This window comes from Galeopterus variegatus, unplaced genomic scaffold (genome assembly GCF_000696425.1).
Source record: "Galeopterus variegatus unplaced genomic scaffold, G_variegatus-3.0.2 Scaffold2792, whole genome shotgun sequence".
In the NCBI taxonomy this organism is placed as follows: domain Eukaryota; kingdom Metazoa; phylum Chordata; class Mammalia; order Dermoptera; family Cynocephalidae; genus Galeopterus; species Galeopterus variegatus.
This window is the reverse complement of record NW_007728903.1, coordinates 232,190-251,732: the sequence shown is the minus strand read 5'-3', so window position 1 is coordinate 251,732 and position 19,543 is coordinate 232,190. Positions and strand designations below refer to the sequence as shown.

The following is a 19,543-nucleotide window of genomic DNA, read 5'->3' as shown; positions in this document are numbered from 1 at the left end:
CTCGGGAGAGTGCAGCACTGGGAACGCCAAGGCCACGGGTTCGGATCCTATATAGGGATGGCCGGTGCACTCACTGGCTGAGCACGGTGCAGGTAACACCAAGCCAAGGGTTGCGATCCCCTCACCGGTCTCAAAAAATAAAAAGAAAAGAAACATATAATATGTACTCTTTTGTGTTCAGCTTCTTTCACTCAGCATAATATTTTCAGGAGGATTCCTGTTGTTCTATGTATCAGTAAGTTATTCCTTTCTCTTGCTAAATAGTATTCCATTATTATATGAATATACGAGTTTGTTTATCCATTCTCCTACCGTTGGATACCTCAACTGCTGCTGGTTTTTGACTATTATGAATAAAGCTGCTACAAACATTCTTATCACAACTCATCTTATAAACATCTTTTTGCATATCTTGGATAAATACCTAGGAATGGAGTTGCTGGGTCATGGGATAGGTATATGTTTGGTTTTCATAAGAAACTGACTAACCTTTTTCCAAATTTATTTATTGGGATGAAATCTCGTCGTAAGTCAAGGATCATCTCCACACAAATAAGTAGAGACAGATTGAGTGATCACACGTTTACTCCTCCCAATTTCTGCATCTCACTTCTGTGAAAGAGAAAAGCAGCCCCTAGCATGTGACATGTGGCCCTGGTACCATCAGCCAGGCCTTGGTATTTTCCTGATGAACATAAACAATTTCATGGAACGACATCAGACAAGGCCTCTCTGTGATTCTTCATTGGATCAACTAAAAATAAGACCCTTCTATAATCATGTCTGAACACAGACGAAACATGAACATTGTCCAAGCCACAAAAATGACCAAAAACAGATAATACGACTGATGGTTGCTTCTTTGCCATTTATAGCTTTAGCCTCAGTCTGGTCTCCCCACTTCTAAATTAGATTTCTTGAGAATTGCCCCTGCTCCCTGGCAGCATCCAATCCACAGCAAAGCTCCACTTCCTTAAGCCCTCCCCCAAAAATCACCTGACCAAAGCCCAAATCCTATAAATCCTTCCTAACACCCTCGTACTGAGGCATCGCACTGTTCCCCATGGTCTTCTGCCTCACTGCAGGAATAAGCTCAACTTGCTCATGGTGGTCTCCGGCTCGGGGACGATGACAGTTCATCCTGTTTCTCTCTAGTCCTCCTGCCACTTTGTCTAGATCTAGCTCTGCCTCAGCCCTGCCGATTGGAAACCAAGTCGCTTTCAGCGTCTTGTGAGTTCAGAAACTTCACTGGAGTACGTAGAAGTGAGAGGGAGGGGGTCGCATTATCGCACTTCTGAGGATTCACCCCACACTGTTCCCTTCCACACTCTATATGTCCCCCGACCATGCACGTACACACCCACTCAGGTGGCTTCACCTGCCCAGATCTGAACAGCCAGGAGGGTCTGACCTTCCAGCCCTGCCCCTGGAATGCTGAGGCGTACACTGTCTCCATCAGATTGCTTGTGATTTCTTCCACTGTTCTACCTAACCATATGTGTACTGATATTACCTTTATAATCAAGAAAGAATTTTATTTTGGGTTTCCCAGCCTCCAAAAATGAAGAAGAGCTTAGGACACAGACATGTGCATGCACAGAGAAAAAAAAACCACATGAGGATGCAGATAGAAGGCAGCCTTCTGTAAACCAAGAAGACAGTCCTCAGAATAAAACCAACCCTGCCAACACCTTGATCTTGGACTTCTAGCTTTCAGAACTATGAGTAATAAATTTCTGTTAAGCCAAAAGAAAAAGAAAAGAATTTATGATTTTCCTGAACTTAACGGGAATCTGCATTTCTGCATTACAATCAGGCATGAGTGCAGAGGCTTCCAGAGCCTGCCCATTTCCCAGGAGTTTTACTATAAATTCAGCTGGTGGGGGAAGAAGACAGAAGAGAGGCAGTTAATACATTTTATGACCACCTGCTCTGTGCAGGTCCTGTGAGTGGTGTTTGCACATTACCTCGTGCTGGTGGATTGGGAAATTGGCAAGAGCAATGAATAGTAGTAGCTATCGTTCCTGTTACCTTTCTAGAGTTAGGTTCTGCTGATCGTTTGTCATTGTGAAAAGAACTGTGCACACTGCTCATGTATCTTCTCATTTAATCTTCCCAAGAACCCACAGTGCAACTGTCAGCCAGCAGAGCCACTTAGGATAACTGGTATTTCAGATGTGACCTCTGGGGACAGACCGCCAGGGTTTGTGTCAGGCTCGTCCACTGATTAAATGTGAGACCTGGAGCAAGTGTCCTAACCCCTCTGTTCCAGTTTCCTCACCTGTAAACAATGCCTCATTGTATTAAATAAGGCAACACAGTGGTACACACTGTGGCATACGCCCTGCTTTTCTGAGCACCTCTATCATGTGAGTTTGGATGTAAATAACTAGTAAGATGAACATCTAATTTCCAGCCTGTAAGCAGAGAAATTAGCATGTGTGGGTGTCAAGAGGCGGGCTCCCACGCAAGTGGAGCCTAGTCTTGGAAACATTAGCAGCATGTGACGTGACTCCTATCTGGCAAGCTCCCTCTGGGTATCTGGGACACAGCAGGACCCCCTTCCAGGCATGAAAAGCCAGGAGTTAGATCCAGAGGAGCCAGCAGACAGAGCAAACCCTCTGCCATGTTGGATTCCAGAGAGGAAAGGGAAGAGGTTGGACCTATTCGAGAATAGTAATATTTACTGAGCACCTACTGTGTGCCAGGTACTGCACTAAGTGCTTGGGGAGCATTATCTCGTTTACTCTCCAGTAGAAGCCCATAGGGTATGGGTTATCATTATGCCCATTGACAGATGAGGAAACTGAGGCTCAGAGGGGAGAAGTCCTGGACTTGAGGTCCAACTGCTCATAAGCAGTAGAGCAGTTCGCCTCCTGAGCTCACAGCCCTCTCAGTATTCCTCCTTCCTCCCCGTATAGAGTCTCTAGGGGGCAAACGGGACAAGGAGAGCTCAGAGCTTTAGGGTTTTCATTCCCAGACCCATGTCTTCCCATGATCTCCATACCGTGTGGCTCCAACCCTGTGTGGATTTAGCTGGGGTGGGGCCTTCCGACCTCAGGGAGTTGTGAGGACAGACATGGGAGTTGACGGTGTCATCCTGGTATTTCCAAAAGCCAGGATGAAGGAAGGATGCTCAAGCCGTTTGGCACAGCAGGTGCTTATGGCTAATACTCCAGGTGTTCAAGGCAATAACGCAGCTAGCACATAGTTGCCATGTACTGAGGGCTCCCCGTGTGCCAAGCAAACTTCCTACCAACAGCCATCTGGGGTGAGCACATGGGGAAATTCCACAGACTGCATCACTTTCCTAAGATCACAGCCAAAGGTGAAGATGCTTCCACCACGTGTGTGAGGCCGTGTGTCTATTTCATGCAGGTTCCCATAGCAATGTAATAATAACACAGCAATAAATAAGGTCCAGTCATTCACAGCAGAAATCCAGCTAGTGATGTCCACGGCCTCAGAAGGGGCAGGGGGGAGAAAGGACAGAGAGCCAACATTTCCCAGCAGCTTGCTGTGTCTGGCATCCCCTGGGACCCACGAGGTATCTGGGGAAGATGGGGTGGGGCTGAACCCCTCCAGGATGCCCTGGCCTCACCAGACAGTGGGAATCCTTGACCTTGAGCCCCCCTTCACTCCATCCCACTCCCTGGGCCACAGGCAGAGGCCCCTACGCTGTAGATGAGCCCAGCTGACCCAACCCTGGGAGCAGATCCCTTGGGGACACTCCTGCTAGCCAAGAATTCCAAGAATTCAGGAGAGGAGGTGTGGCCCTTGAGGAAACAGGCCATGTGACTTGGTATTTGGGGCGATGCAGTATTTCCATCCCTGGCCTGGGAGGACTCACACCACAAGGCTGGGATTGTCCTCCTGAGGGAAAAACCCAGGCATGCGGGGGCAAGGGTCAAGATACTCGCCCACATCACCCTGCCTTCAAAAGTGTCGGCTGGAAAAAACCTGACCAATCTGCAGCCCAAGAACTTTCCTGGGGTGTGAGCTTCCCTGTGGAGGCAGGGTGGGGGCAGGCAGTCAGGAAGCAGTTTTGTCTCAAGCAGACATTTGGTGGAGTTTCAAATTTGTGAGTCCGACACTTACTTCACAACCAAGCAGCATTGCTTGGCACTGGTCTGAGCATTTACACACACTAGGGGGTGGAAGCTTAAAGGACACCGTCCGCATTTTACAGGCCAGGAAACAAAGGTACAGAGAAGTTAGGTAACTTACCCAAGGTCACACAGCACGTGAATCGCAGAGCTGGAATCTACACCCAGAGAGCCTGGCCCAGAGTCTGTGAGATTCTGCCTTCCCTCCAACTAACAGGGCTCAAAGTGACATCATGAGGGTGGGGATCATCAGTGCCACTTCCCACAGCACAGCTTTGATAGCCCCTGATGAGCCAGGGTCCTGTCGTAGGTGTGAGAAAACATAGCTTGAGGCCAGGGCATCTAAAGTCCCTTCGTGCCCCTGCAGAGGGACAGAACTAGTCAGGGCCAGGGCCATTTGGTAATGTCACATTAAATGCTTACTACCGGTGAGGGGCACTTAGGGGGTGCCAGGCCTTCCTCTGAGAGCTCTGCCCCACCATCTCAGCAAGCCTCACACACCCCTGATGGAGGCACTCCAGGTGCCCCCTTTCCTTTATTTATTTTTTTTTTTTTGTTTTTTTTTTTTTTCGTGACTGGCAACGGATCGCAACCCTCAGTGTCGCGCCCGTACCGGACCGGGACCGGCAACGGGATTGCAACCCTCAGTGTCACACCCGTACCTCGCTCAGCCAGTGAGCAGGAACCGGTCTCCACATGGGATCCGAACCCTCGGCGGGAGCGCCTCCGCACTCCCAAGCGGCGCACTGTAGCAGTGCGCCACCGGGCCGGCCCCAGGTGCCCCATTTCACAGACGCAGAAACCAAGACCCGGGGGAACCAAGAAACAGGTTCCAGGTAAGGCTTCTAGTAAGTGGTGAAGGTCTTAAGTGTCTGTATTAGTCCGTTTATGTTGCTTATAACAAAATACTTGGAACTGGGTGATTTATAAAGAAAACGACATTTATTGCTTACAGTTTCTGAGGCTGGAAAGTCCAAAGTCCATCTGGTGGTGACAGTGACCCAGGGGTCTCACATTGCAAGATGGTGGAAACACGGAGAGCAGAGAGAGAGAGAGACAGACTCCCCTCTTCTTTTAAAGCCCTCAGAACCACGCCCCTGACCACCATTTTTAATCCATTCACTACTGCACGGTCCTACAACCCAATCACCTCTTCAAGGCTCCCCCTTTCAATGACCATAATAGGATTTCCCACCCTCTTAACAGTCACAGTGGGGGCTAAGTTTCTAATACATAAAACTTGGGAACACAATTCAAGCTTCAGGGAGTTTGGGGGGACATAATTCAATCCACTACAGTGTCCCATTGCTGCATAACAAATGACCACAAACTGGGTGGCTTGAAACAACGGAAGTGTGTTCTTCCACAATTCTACAAGACAGAAGTCAAAAATTGAGGTGAGGGCAGGGTCACACTCCCTCCGGAAGTGCTAGGGAAAGGTCCTTCCTGCCTCTTCCAGCTTCCGGTGGCTGCAGGTGCTCGGTGGCCTGTGGCCACATCACTCCAGACTCTGCCTCCTCTTCATGTGGCCTTCTCCTCGTCTCTGTGTCTTTCTCTTCTCTTATAATGACACTCTTTGTTGGATTTGGAGCCCACCCAAACATTCCAGGATAACCTCATCTTGAGATCTTTCACTTAATCACATCCACAAAGACCCTTTTTCTAAATTAGGTCACATTCACACATCCCAGAAATTAGAAGGACATGGGGGCCGGCCCGTGGCTCACTCGGGAGAGTGCGGAGCTGATAACACCAAAGTCACGGGTTCCGATCCCACATAGGGATGGCAGGTTCGCTCACTTGGGAGAGTGTGGTGCTGACAACCCCAAGTCAAGGGTTAAGATCCCCTTACTGGTCTTTTTTTATTAAAAAAAAAAAAAAAGGACATGGTTTATCTTTAGGTGGGCCACCCTCCAACTCATGAATGTAGGATTTGAACCAGATCTGGCTGCCACCCAGCCTTTCAAGAAAACATAAGACACCCCAAAAAGCAGCCAGTATACAAGCTCCTGGCACAGGGTTAAAGCTTAAAGCCCAGAAAGCCGACTTCCTCAAGATGCCTGGTCATGTGGGGACAGTACAGTCCAAGGTTTAAGTGTTGGGGACAGGGGAGCCTGGGTGGTCTTCTCACCTCCACCACGTCTTCCATTAAAACTTCCTCAACCCCACCTACCCTGCCTTGGGCAAATCCCATGTTACCCTTTGCCCTCTCCTTTGGGACATCCACAAGTGTGGATTCACTTTTGTGACCAATGAGATGTGAGAAAGGGGGCCAGTGTCTACACCTGCTTTTGCTGGACATCTTGTCCCTGCATCTAGTATGGTGGCCCCTGTGGGGTTTTTCTCTGTATAACAACTTTATTGAGATATAATTTGCATAACCTACAATTCACCTATTGAAAGCGTACAAGTCAATGGGTTTTAATATATTCACAGAGTTGTGCAACCATAACCACAATCAATTTTAGGATATTTTCATCACTCCCCCCCAAAAAAATCCTATACCCATTAGCAGTCACTCTCCATTTCTCCCTCCCCTTATCCCCTGGCAACTACTAATCTACTTTTTGTCTCTATGGATTTGCCTGTTCTAGAAATTTCACATAAATGGAATCATACAACATGTGGTCCTTTATGACTGGCTTTTGCACTTCCAATGTTTCCAAGGCTTGTCCATGTCTTAGCATGTATGGACGAATAATACCATGTTGTATGGATATACTACGTTTTATTTATTCATTCACTAGTCTGTGGGCATTTGGGTTGGTTCTACTTTTTAGCTATTATGAATAATACAGCTATGCACAGTCATGTGCAAGTTTTTGTGTGGGTATAATGTGTTTTTATCTCTCTTGGGTATATACCTACGAGTGGAATCCCTGGGTCACGTGGAAACACATTTAATCTTTTGAGGCCCTCATGCATTTTAATACAAGACTGAATGCCCCTTACCAGCCTCATGACCTTGGTCTGGAGACTTGACCTTCCCAAGCCTTAGTTTCCTCACCTGTATTATGGGAAAGAATTCGCCCAACAAATTTTTATTGAACTCCTAGTATGGGCTGAACCCTGCTCTAGGTGCTGGGACAAGTTCCTGCCCTCAGGGAGTTGACCTCCAGTGGGTGGAGTCAGACAATGAACAGACAAAAATTTATAGTATAAGTCAATTAGAAGTGCTGCAGAGACACAGAAGGCAAAGAAGGAGACGGGGGTACGGAACGGAGAAGGTGGTGTTACAGTGTTAATGGAGGCCTTTCTGAGGAGGTGACATTGAGCACAGACCTGGGGGAGGTGACAGATGAGCCTTGTAGACACGTAAAGGTTGGGGGTTGGGTGGACAGGATCATCCCTACTTGCCGGATCTCTGCCAGCATTCAGTGTAGCCATGTTGATTATCTTGATTATCTTGGTCCTCACCATCTTGGGAATCAATTTTGGAGAAGGTAGCCCAAAAACATCATGTGGATTTCAGCTGAAGCCTGGGTGCTGAACTCACAGGGTGGGATGAACCACTCTGCCTTGGGGAAATCTGGGAGGGCTCTGGCAGGAGGTGGCATTTGACTGGGGCTCTTGAAGGGTGGGCAGAAATGAGGTGGGACTAGCTGACTCTCCAGCCCCCATCATTCAGAAGCTCTTTGGTGGCCGGTGCACCTTCTGAAAGCAGCTCGGACATGTGGATGGGGCAGAGAGTCTGCAGGACGCTGACCCAGGCTTTCTGGAGCCAGGCTATCTCTGAAGAGGGCCTGGGGTCCAGGTGCAGGGAGGGTGAGCTCCTGTTTTAATGCAAAGCAGCAGGCACTTCCCTGCTGCACACCTGCGCTACCCATAACACAACTCTTTGCCTCCTTCAGGGGTGGAGACTTCCTTTCCAGTCCCTCCCCCTCATCCCCTGCCCCAGCATGCCAAGGCCACCAACAAGAAGCTAATTTGAAATGGTGAAATTGGGAGCAGGAGAGAAGCAACACATGGCAAATGTCTGCTTTGCTCCCAGGCCAGCCTTGGGGCAAACCTCCATCAGCAGGCACCTGGCCCTCCTTTGTCTTGGTTGAACACACAGGGCCTCATTCCTGAGTCAGGTCGTTCAACACAGTCCCCACACATCCCCTCTGTGCCAGGCTCCGTGTGCTGGGTACTGGGGACACAAGCATTGCAGGCACCATTCCTGCCCTCTGGTCGTCCCCAGGCTGGGTAGGGGGACCAACGTGATCTCTGTACGAGATCAGTAGATTATATAATAGTACTGTACCAATGTCAATTTCCTGATTTTGATAAAAAGTACTGTGGTTACACAATAACAAATGCTTGTTTTTAAGAAATACACACTGAAGTATTTGGGACTATCAGGCAATCATGTCTGCAACACAGTCTCAGAAAACATGGTCATACACCGATGATGGATGATGGATGAACGAAAGTACATGTTAAATCTCAACTAACGTGAGTGAAGGGTATTCAGGACTTAGTTCCTTTTTTGCAACTTTTCTGTCTTCTCAGACTTATAGTTTAAAAACTTTTAGACATGGAGCCATGAAAAACTAGGCAGTAGGTAACTGTCCAGGGGGCAGTGCGACGGGGCGGTTGCTGAACACAATCAAGAGTCAGGCAGTCGCCACGGTCTTACAACAGCTCTGCGATAAGTGTCCTCACTTCAAATCTGAAGAAACTGAGGCACAGGGTGCTTGGCCCTCTTGCTCAAGGTCATTGCAGGTGTCCTTAGGGCAGCACTCACTTCCGGTACCGCTGCCAGGTGTTCACACTCTCTGCGTCACATTTGCCACCTTCATCACTCAGTGTCTCAGAAAAGGTCCTGACCTCAGTGAGGCAGTGGGCAAGGGGTGGGCTGGAGGGAGGCATTTTCTCCGGGTCCCAAAACTTGAGTGTTCAACTAAGATGAAAGAAAGACCCAAACAAAGTGATCTGAACAAAGTGTTTTTATAAACTCATGAAAAGAGTCCTTATTAGAAAGGGCTTAGGCGGGAGGCAGGCATGGGGGTTGCGACACGTCTGATCCTTGTCCGCAGGCTCCTGGCAAGCAGTGATCATTAGCAGATTTCGTTCTGGGGAGGCTCAGTGTCAGCTCCACATTATAGAATTTTATGGGATTTATGCACAGAACTCCCCTACAAAGCAAGGTATTATAGGACAGATTAGGCAGTTCCAAGAAGTAAAGGTCCTTGTTCCCTTCTCTGTCTTATTTACTAGCAGAGCTTTTGAGAGGCCCACGGTCAGGGGCACTGTGGCCTCACACAGCACTCCTGTATCCTGCTGACTCCAAAACAAGCATACTTTTACCCAAAGATCATTTTGTGGACTTTTCTTAATAGAAACTCATTATAAAACTCCGAGGGGCCGGCCCGGTGGCGCACTGCTACAGCGCGCCACTTGGGAGCGCGGCAGCGCTCCTGCCAAGGGTTCGGATCCCACATACAGACCGGTTCCCGCTCACTGGCTGAGCGAGGTGTGGGTGCAACACTGAGGGCTGCGATCCCGTTGCCGGTCCCGGTCCGGTGCGGGCGCAACACTGAGGGTTGCGATCCATTGCTGGACACGAAAAAAGACAAAAAGGAAAAAAAAAAAAAAAAAACTCCGGGAATATGTAAAAAGACATAAAAAGAGGAGGAAAGTCATGTGTACTGCTATTATGCAGGGACAGCCACTGTTAACACTGATGTGTTCCCTTCCTGTCTTTTTTCTATACACACATGCACATGCGTGTATGTGTGTGTGTTCACGTGCACACAGAGACAGACAAAGCTTCCGAGCAGGGAACAGCCAGAAGCAGAGAGGATGTGCTTTGAAGTAAAACTGAGTTAATTTCTAATTCTACATCTGTCAGCTCCTTAGACAACCTGTTTAGCCTCCGTTTCCACAAATGTGAAATAAGACTATAGATCCGACCCCAGGGAGCTGTTTTGATTAAATGAGATTAAATTAAATGAATATAAAGCATTTAGTGTACTGCCTGACCCACAGTAAATCCCAACCAATGTTGACTAGATAAATACAAATATGCACACTTTAGGCGTTTAATTTCTAAAACCAGGATCGAAACAGGTGATTCAATTTTGTATCCTAATACGTTAACAGTTTCACTGCTGTCAATATGGGAAAATGGACTTCTGTTCCCAGGGAGCTAAAAAAAAAAAAAAAATGCTTAAAATTCCCAATTACAGCCTGTTTTCTCAGTTAAATTTTTAACGATATTTAACAATATTATCAATACCATGCACATGTTTTTTTTAGTTTTTATTCTTTTCTTTCTTGGCTGACCACCCCAGCATGAGCCCGACAAGAGCCTGATGGAGGCTGCAGATTCACAACATCCAGAGGACCTGATTGTTCCATCTGTGTCCCAGCAATATGACTTAAAACTGCATGAGTTACCCCACCTCTCTGGGCCTCAGTTTTTCATCTGTTAAATGAGGGCAGCAACAGTGTCCCCTCAGCAGGAGGCTGTTATAGCCAATTGAGATAATCCACCTGAAACACTGGACTTGGTACCTACTAAGTGCTCAGTAAAAGGTAAAATAATAATTAAGTTCGTCCAGTTTGAAACAATCTTCATATTACAAATACATGCACTTCCATTTGTCTGTTTGCTACTTGTTTTTATAAACTGATTAGGGCAACATTCAATGAGCCATTGAAATAATTGACCAAATAGGGCTTTTCAGTGATGGAGCCTCAGGCCAGATCTAGGAAAGGACACGGGCGGCCGAGTGCCCAGGCTGCACATGCAAACCCAGGGAGCCTGTTGTCTGTCTCCCCACCTGAAGGCAAGGACCAGGCTTTGCTGTGGTCTTGGAGAGCCCTCATAATAACCAGCAGAGAGGTCATAAATCCTGGGAAGGGCCCATGTCGAGAGGCAGTGAAGCACCAGAATCCCAAGTTAGATCTTGCAAGTTTTAACTCCTGCTACACTGTTTACAAGCCTGTGGCATCAGGCAAGTTACTTGACATTTGGGAATCTCAGTATCCTCATCTGTCAGGTCCTAATGAGATATTACCTGTAAGGAGCTCGGTGTGTTCACCTGTCAGGTCCTAATGAGATATTACCTTTAAGGATATTACCTTTAAGAAACAGTACCCAGGGTGTGGTAAGTGCTCAATAACTGTTAGCTAGTTGTGATGACTTAAATCCATCATTAGACTCATGTCTTACTGCTTTTTTTTTTTTTTAAACCTCTCAATGAAATCGAGTCTCTTTAGTGGCCTTTTACTTCTTATAATAGATGTTAACTTGGATCAGTCTTTGTGAACATATTTCCAGAAAGAGCATAGGAAAGCAGATTCCGCTTTTCTGAGGCTCACTGCTTCCTTTATTCCTTAGAATCCGAGAGTATGAAGTTTGCTTGCTAGCTTGGTGGTGGGCTAGGGGAGACATTGGCAAACTACAGTCCACAGGCCAAACCTGGACCACTGACTTTTCTGTAGTCTGTAAGCCTAAGAGTGGTTTTTACATTTTTAAATGGTTGGAAAATAAAACAAGAATGATATTTCATGACGTGTGAAAGTTGTATGAAACTCAAATTTCCGTATCCATAAATTAAGTTTTATTGGAACACAGCCACATTCATTCATTTGCAAACTGTCTGTGGCTGCTTTGGTGCTACGATAGCAGAGGTGAGTTGTTGCGACAGAGACCTTATAGCCCACATAGCCTTCTACAGAAAAGGTTCGCTGACTCTCGGTTTAGGAAAAGAATTTAGCATTCTCATGGCTCCAACTCTGTCCCCTACTCACCCCTATAACCCTCTGTCCCCCTGCCACCAGGCTCCCCCTCATCCTCCACCCCTGAGAGTGTCTGTTCCTTGAGGACGTGAAACCAGAAGGGAGAAAACAAACACCGTTGAACACGTTCTCCTTGTTAGATGCCACACCAGGCCCTTCAAAGACATCACCTCAGTAGGTGGCAAAATGCCCACCTGAGGGATGAGAAAACCAAGGCTCAGAGAGGCAAATAACCTGTCCAAGCTCACACAGCTAATACATAGCAGAGCTGGGATCTGAACCCAGCCTTGCCAACCTCACACCAATACTCCCACACCCCAGTTTAGAATTATTTGACTGACCCAGAGGCAGGAGGCAGGTGAGGGCCACTGGGTGCCCTTCTGGCCTCGGCCCAAGCTCTCTCAGGTGACATGGTTACACCCTGGGGCCTGTTCCCTTGCTCAGCACACACCCCCTTCTGTGTTCCTGCCACGTTCTCAGCCCTGGCTCCAGTCTGAGTTTTCAGCCGTCCCTGGCAGCCAGAATAAACACGGCTGCCCCGGCATGCTCTCACACGAAGCCCGTGGACCCCACCTCCCTGCTGCGCAGCCCAGGATTCCAAGTAATACTGGACAAGAAAGCCTAACACTGAGCCCAGGAGAGGACGGGGAGACGTGATTCCTTGGGAAATGCTCACCTGTGTGTGCAGAGAGGTGTTTTGTGAACCACAAGGAGCCATTCTACCTACTTTTTATGTGTTCCTTTCTATTAGCCAGGCCCTGCCAAGGAGAAAAGGGGCCCTCTTGGCAAATGTTCTGCATTAGGAAGGGGAGGTGTTTTATGAGGGCTTTAAACCGTCTCCAGCCTTTGCAGACTAGCTTTCCAGGATACCTGGTGCCCAGGCGTCCCCTCCCTACAGAGATTTTCCACTGTCTGAAACCTGCTTACGCCTGTGTCCTTTGGCCAGGCCAGTGCCCCAGGCTGGCCGTCTCATACAGCTCACGTTCCCCTAGGCATCCGTCTCCATGAAGACCCTCCAAGGCAGCTGATCTTAAACTTCATGGAACACTTTTTCCCACTAGATCAGGAGGTTTTCCAAATCCCACCCCCTCATTCAACACTGCTGGTTTGTTCTGCTCAGGGAAAGTAGCCAATCGACAAATAAAGCCGTGTGTGTGTGTGTGTGTGTGTGTGTGTGCGTGCGTGCGTGTGTGTGTGCATGCATGCGTGCGTGTGTGTGTGTGCGTGCGTGTGTGTGTGCGTGCATGCGTGTGTGTGTGTGTGTGTGTGTGTGTGCGTGCGTGCGTGTGTGTGTGCATGCATGCGTGCGTGTGTGTGTGTGTGCGTGCGTGTGTGTGTGCGTGCATGCGTGTGTGTGTGCGCTGTGTGTGTGTGTGTGCGTGCGTGCGTGTGTGTGTGCATGCATGCGTGCGTGTGTGTGTGTGCGTGCGTGTGTGTGTGCGTGCATGCGTGTGTGTGTGCGCGTGTGTGTGTGTGTGTGTGCGCGCGTGTGTGGTTATTGGTAGTACGATTCTGCTCAGAGCTGGAGGAAGGGGGAGGGAGGGTGGCAGGGTGGCTCAGCCATACACAGTGACTACTAGGACTTGGTGCCTGTATGCAGTCCCTTGGGAAGGAAGGGACCCCTTGGGAGGTCCCTGAGCTGGTGCTCCTGGCAGCAGAGCCTCCAGGTGTCACTGTCCACCCGTCATCCACCTGGTAGCAGGCAGCCATCCCTGGCCTGAGTGCCCAATGACCTCCTCACTGTTCTCCCCACGTCCATTCTGGCTTCCCAGAGTCTGTCCTGGATCCAGTTGCCGAAGCAGGCTTGGAAAACATAGACCCTGTTACATCTCCCCTCTGCTCAACAGCCCCCTCCCAAAGGCTCCCATCACTCTGCAGAGGAAACCCAAAGTCGTCTTCCTGGCCTCCAGGACCTAACCTCAGCACTTCTCAAATGCCAGTGAGCACGGGAGCACCCAGGGATCTTGTTCAGTAAAATGGAGTCCAATTCAGGAGGTCCGGGGCATTTCTAACACGTGCCCCAGTGATGCTGATGCTGCTGGCCTGGGGACCACACATGACTTTGGAGGCTCCTAACCCTCCCCATCCTGCCTGCTGCGCCAGCCCTCCAAGCATGCCCTGCCCGTCCCTCCATCTGGGCCACTCCTCACCCAGATGTCCTTGGAGTTCACTCCCACTCCGTTCAGATGGACAAATGTCATCTCAGGGAGGCCTTCCCCAGCCACCCCACATACAACAGCTGCCCATACACCCCCATCACTCTGTCCCCACCCTGCCTACGTTCTGCACTACTCACCTCCTGGCACTGTGACCCGCCCTGAGGGCAGGGACTGCCCGGCTCACTCTCTCTCTCTCCAGCATCTAGAACAGGGCCTGGCACACAGTAACTGCTCGATAAACATTTGTTGAATCAAAGAAGACACACATTTAAAATGATATTTCACCACCTTCGCTCCCAAGGTTTGTGTCAGTGACTCAGTTTCTATACTGGGGGACAGCAGATCAGACTTCACTTACAAACAACAAGAGAAAGATAAAATTACAAATTCCAGACAGTGACAGCATGAACCCAAGCATAGAGCCCTTCTGAGCACAGGGCCCTGAGTGACTGCACAAGTCACATGCCCACGAAGCCAGCCTGACCCCACCGCTGGGAAGCTCCCAACCTGATGTGAGATTCAGGCAAGAAAACCAGCAGCTACAGCGCCTGAGGTTAGACTGTGTGGGAGGGAAACACAGGGGTGAAGAAGAGGGACCCCTGGGCCAGATGTGGTCGGGGAGGGGGGCACAGAGACTGAGGGACAGCTGGGAAGGCTTCCTGGAAAAAGTGCCAATGAGCTAACGTAAACCCTGAAAGATGAACAGGGGTTTACTTGTCCAAAGGGAAAAGGTCTTGTAGAAGGGTCTGGAGGTAGGAAGTAACCTGGGGAAATGAGGACAACACACCCAGCCCCAGCTAGTCCTTAAGGGTGCTCTGCCCTGCGGTGCTCTGGAACTTGGCTTCACACCACTAAATATAAATCCTGCAGCTCTGCAAGAGATTAAACTGGCTCAGCATCATGAGAAGCCTCTGGCGAGCAGGGACCACACCACCTCAAAAATCACAGCTGGCATTTACTGAGCTCTTCATATGGGCCAGGTGCCAAACTAAGGATTCACAAGTATTTAATCCTATCTTCAGTCTTATCCTTCCTTTCCAGGAGGACGCTGAAGATCAGAGAGGGGAGGGACTTGCCCAAGGCAACCCTGCCCGCAAGCGGCAGAGCTGGGATTTGAACCAGAGCTCTCTGACTTCAAAGCCAGATTCATCGCCACACGATTCCTCTCTGATCCATCCTGCCTTACCCCACAGGTACCCCTGCTCCTCCAGTTTCTGTCTCTTCTCCATTAGGTACCTGTGGGCTGACAAGAGCCATCGACCCAGAATAGTCCATAAGTGAGGGCTCAATGCCATTCACAGATCTTAAAAACAAAAGGAGGGAAGGGGCTGATTGGTGGTGGAAAAGGCAGGGAAACCCTCACACAGAGGCTGTAACTAGTGAGGGACCACTGCAAGGCAGCATTGGAGGCCAGAGCTTCTCCAGCATCCAGTGAGCAGCAATGACCTGCTTGGCCTGCATGCAGATTTCTAGGCCCCCACTCTAGGACACTGATTCTGGAAGTCTAGGATGGGAGCCCAGGAGCCTGCATCTCAACAACCTCCTTGGGTGATCCTGTTCTGGTGGTTGGTCTGAGGCCTGTATGTTTTGAAAGACATTGAGAAAGCAGACAGAGCCTGAGCATTTGATGCGGGTTCAAATCCCTCCTCCATTTCTCAATAGCTGCATGGTCTTGAGTGAGTGACTTTCTTAACTTCTCTAAGCCTCAGCTAAGTAGAGGGCAAGGCTTGAGGCCCGTTTTTTTCCTTCTTGGCTTGTGGGGCCCAGCCCTCAGCTGAGATGGTGGTGAAGAAAGTGCTTTGTAAAAGAACAACATACAAGCATTCGTGTGCTTGGCCCTGGGATATAACAGTGAGTCAAAAAAAGATGGAACCGGCCCCAGAGCAGCTAGCTACTGTCTAGTGGCCCACCAGGGCCAGCAAGTTCCCCTGCAGGTCACGGGGCCAGCTCTCTCAGCAGCTGACCTCTAACCCTAAGGCTGACTAGCTCTTAGAGCTCCCTCTGCTCACAATGGGCTGGAGGGGGCTCTTCCAGCAGGCTCCAGCCGGCCTTGCCAGGTCCTTGCACCTCCCTAGCCACGAGGCACCAGGAGAGCTGAGTCATGGAAAAAGTTAGTTCTTCAGGCTACAGCTCACCTCTCCCACCAGGCTCACAAAGGCTCCTTTCACAATTTCAAGGAATGAGGGGGCGGGGGGGAGACTGTGGGACCATCTTCCAGGCCTGGGATGTGACAGCTCACCTCTCCCACCAGGCTCACAAAGGCTCCTTTCACAATTTCAAGGAATGAGGGGGCAGGGGGGAGACTGTGGGACCATCTTCCAGGCCTGGGATGTGGAATTTCAAACTTCACCCCTGGAATTAAATTCCGCACCTCCTGCCCCAAGGAACTAAGGGAGGAGGAAGTACCAAGAGCAAGGGATAAGGGATGGGGGAGGGTAGGACGTGTCCCGTGCCACTCTCACCAAAGCTGGGCCACAGCAACCCCTCAGGGCCGGCCGGCCTGCTGACAGGTGCACCCCGAGCCCAGTGCCTCCTCGTCCCCATCTTCCCAGGGACTTGTGGGGAAGACAATAGAGGTGACAGCTCCTCTTTGAGCAGCAGACACTGGAAGAACCCTGAGCCTCACAGGAATGCCAGGCCCACAAAACCCACATCCTGAAGGTGGGCCAAGTAGAAAAAAGCCACAGCCCACCTCAGGCCGGCCTCTGGAACTGCCAACCCCTTTTGGATTGCCCGACATGTTCCTTTTTCCTCTGATTTCACCCCAGACCTGATGGGGAGCACCCTGTGCTAGTTCCTTAGTTACTTAGACTCACTGAGCCTCTGTTTCCTCCTACATTAAATGGGCAGGAGGACACCCACCTCCTGGAGCTGTTAAGGAAATTAAGTGAGAATATGTGTAAAGGGCCTGATACACTGATGGTCAGTTTGGGTTCTGGGCCTCCTTCCCACCCCCTGCCCACCATCCATCCCAAACACACACCCAGGGGAAATGTAAGCAGGACCGAGGGGTCACCCAGCTGGTCTAGCATCTGAACGGGGCGGGAGAGCTGGTTGGGGTGAACACGCTTGCCTGCTGATGAGTTGCTTAACATCTTCGTGCTTTAGTTCCCTATGCCATAAAACAGTGGGAGGAGGAGGAGGGCTACGATCTCCGCATGCCCATCAGGCTTGGGGTGTCAACCTTACAGGGGGAGAAAGGCACCGAAGGAAAGCATAGCTGGTTAGGAATGTGGGGGGCTGGAGGCTGGGGCAGCGGGGAGGCGCAGTGTCCCATCTGGGCCGCTAGGTGGCTTCGAGGATCACAGATGAGCACAGTTCAGCACAGACCGAGCTCAAACTGCAGTTCAGTCTGCAGACTTTCCCAGGCTGCTGCACAGGCCTGGCCCACACCAGCGGCTGCTGGGAGGGACGGGCCTGCCTCTCCCAGAGTGGGATGTCTTTCCCACTTATACAGCCTCGAAGATGGGAACAGGCAGTCACTAGGATGGAGTCCTGCCTTTAGCTGCGTCCTGGGAGTCAAACCAAGGCAATGGCCTGCCCTTGGGTCATGCTTTTGGAAAGGGGATGTAGGCTGCTGGGGAGTCTCGGCTCTGCAGTCCCTGGATGAGCCTCCTCTGCCACCTCTCTTCTCCCCTCTTGCCACAGTGGGGTGGGGAGAGAAATCAGGTCTGGATTTGGATCCCTCTCTCCTGCACTTCCTGGCTACCTGGAAAATGGCACAGTAATGCCCCCATTGCAAGGTCAGTGGGATCTTGTCCATCCCCACTCGGCCTGATCCTATCCTCTCTTTTGCTCTTCCAGCGGTTCTCCAGACACACAGGTCTCCCAGCTCACCTGGAAGTTAGTCCCTCACCTGCAGAGCTTCTCCCGGGAGCTCGAGAGTCTTCGCAGGCGAGGAGGTAACCCCAGCCACCCCTCCCCGCAAAACAGCGTTTCTCAGCATGACCTTCTCACCCAGGCGGGGCACTGAGAACACCGATTCCAGCGCACCCAGCCCTGCTGAATCAGAATCTCCAGGGGTGAGGCCCAGGACTCCCTGACCGAACAAGTCTCAGTCTGGAAACGGCGGCCCCAGATTACAGGGCAGCTCCCAGGCTCACTCTCGCTCCCCTGGCCCCGGGGGATGTTCAGGGGCGGCGGGAGGCAAGTCCCATCAGCACTTTAACTGGGGCTGCGTTTGGGTGACTCACCTCCCAGACTTCCTGCAACAGACAACTATAAACGGCTGGGTCCCACCCTCCAGGCAGGAGAGACATTCTTGTTGGGAAGGGCAAGAGGTTACAAGGTGGGTGCCCCGCCAGGGCAGCCCAGGGAGACCCCAAGAGAGGAGACCCTGCCTACCCAGCACAGGGGCACAGGTTTAGGACGTTTTGTTTACAGGCTTTTGTTATTAAGGAAATTGCTGTCAGTCAAGGTAACTCTAGCCGAGCTGAGCAATAAATATGCTCCCAGCTAATCTTACGGGGAATTTATTGGCACCTGGGGCAGAGGTTCCTTTACTCTGCCCACCCTCTCCCCTCCAAGCAAAACCCTCCTCCCCAGCGGTTCCCCCACCAGCCACGTGAGGGACCTGGGTCCGACTCAGAGAGTACACTCCAGGTGGACAGAGCAGACGTCAGGACAGGCAGAGGTAGGGAGTGGCTCACTGGTCCTACCTGGAGGCCGGGGCAGACCAAATGACATGGAATAAAACCCTGGGCGAGCGACCTGGTTGGATCAAGGCATGCGCGAGCTCCCCTGCCCCGCATGCAGGGGTGGTCACCTGGCCCGCGGGCGTCCCGGCTGCAGGAGACCCCGGCCCGGGCAAAGAGCAATGTCTCAGGCAGGGAGCCGGCTCGCAGCAGTCGGTTCCAGCGCGTTCGAGTTCCAGCTGCGAGCCCTCAGGGGCACCGGCGGCAAGTCCCGGCTTGCAGAGAGGGGAGCAGTCCCGGGAGAGAGCGAGTCGCGGCGAGCCCGGGTGCGCGCCCAGGCGCGCGGCCCGCGACGGCGCAGGGGGGAGGGGAGGCCGCGGCAGCCACTCAGAGGAACGGTAGTGAAGCCTCCGAACAACTTTAACTGTCAATCAGACTTAATGGGGTATTAAAAAAAAGCGGGGGGGGGGGAAGGGCCGCCCTCTCGCTCCGCGCCGCGGCTGCCCCGGGAGCGAATGGACAAGGCGGCGCAGGCGAGGGCGTCCGATCCACGCGCGCTGCGCACCCCGGCCCTCTCCAAGTTGGAAAGGACGGGAAGGAGGCAATAAATGCAAAAACCGGGGGAGAGAGCGAGCCGGAGCGAGCGGCAACTCCCCGCCGCCGCTGGGAGGGAGGGCGGGAGGGAGCCGGAGCGAGCGAGCGAGCGCGCGCCGGGGCGAGCCCTGCACGTAGAGAAACTGACACCCGGACCCCCCACTTCTCCTGCACGTTGCTGGCAATCAGGTCGCGTTTAAGCAATTTCCTGAGCCCGAGAATAGCAAGGAGTCGGGAGACTTTCGCGCGCTGAAATTGGGAGCTCCAAGCACTCCCCCCGACACTTTTTTTTTTTTTTTTTTTTTTGTTTTTTTTTTTT

The 19,543-nt window shown here is 51.1% G+C and overlaps 1 long non-coding RNA gene across 1 annotated transcript; it reads right to left on the bottom strand.

The window, feature by feature from the left end:
• Window positions 1-9,022: 9,022 nt before the first annotated feature.
• LOC103598932 lies at window positions 9,023-19,024 on the bottom strand. The gene is made up of 2 exons (XR_551244.1): window positions 18,655-19,024; window positions 9,023-9,226 (listed from the first exon to the last, which is right to left on the bottom strand). It is a non-coding gene; the product is annotated as an uncharacterized LOC103598932 (long non-coding RNA).
• Between the last annotated feature and the right edge of the window lie 519 nt (window positions 19,025-19,543).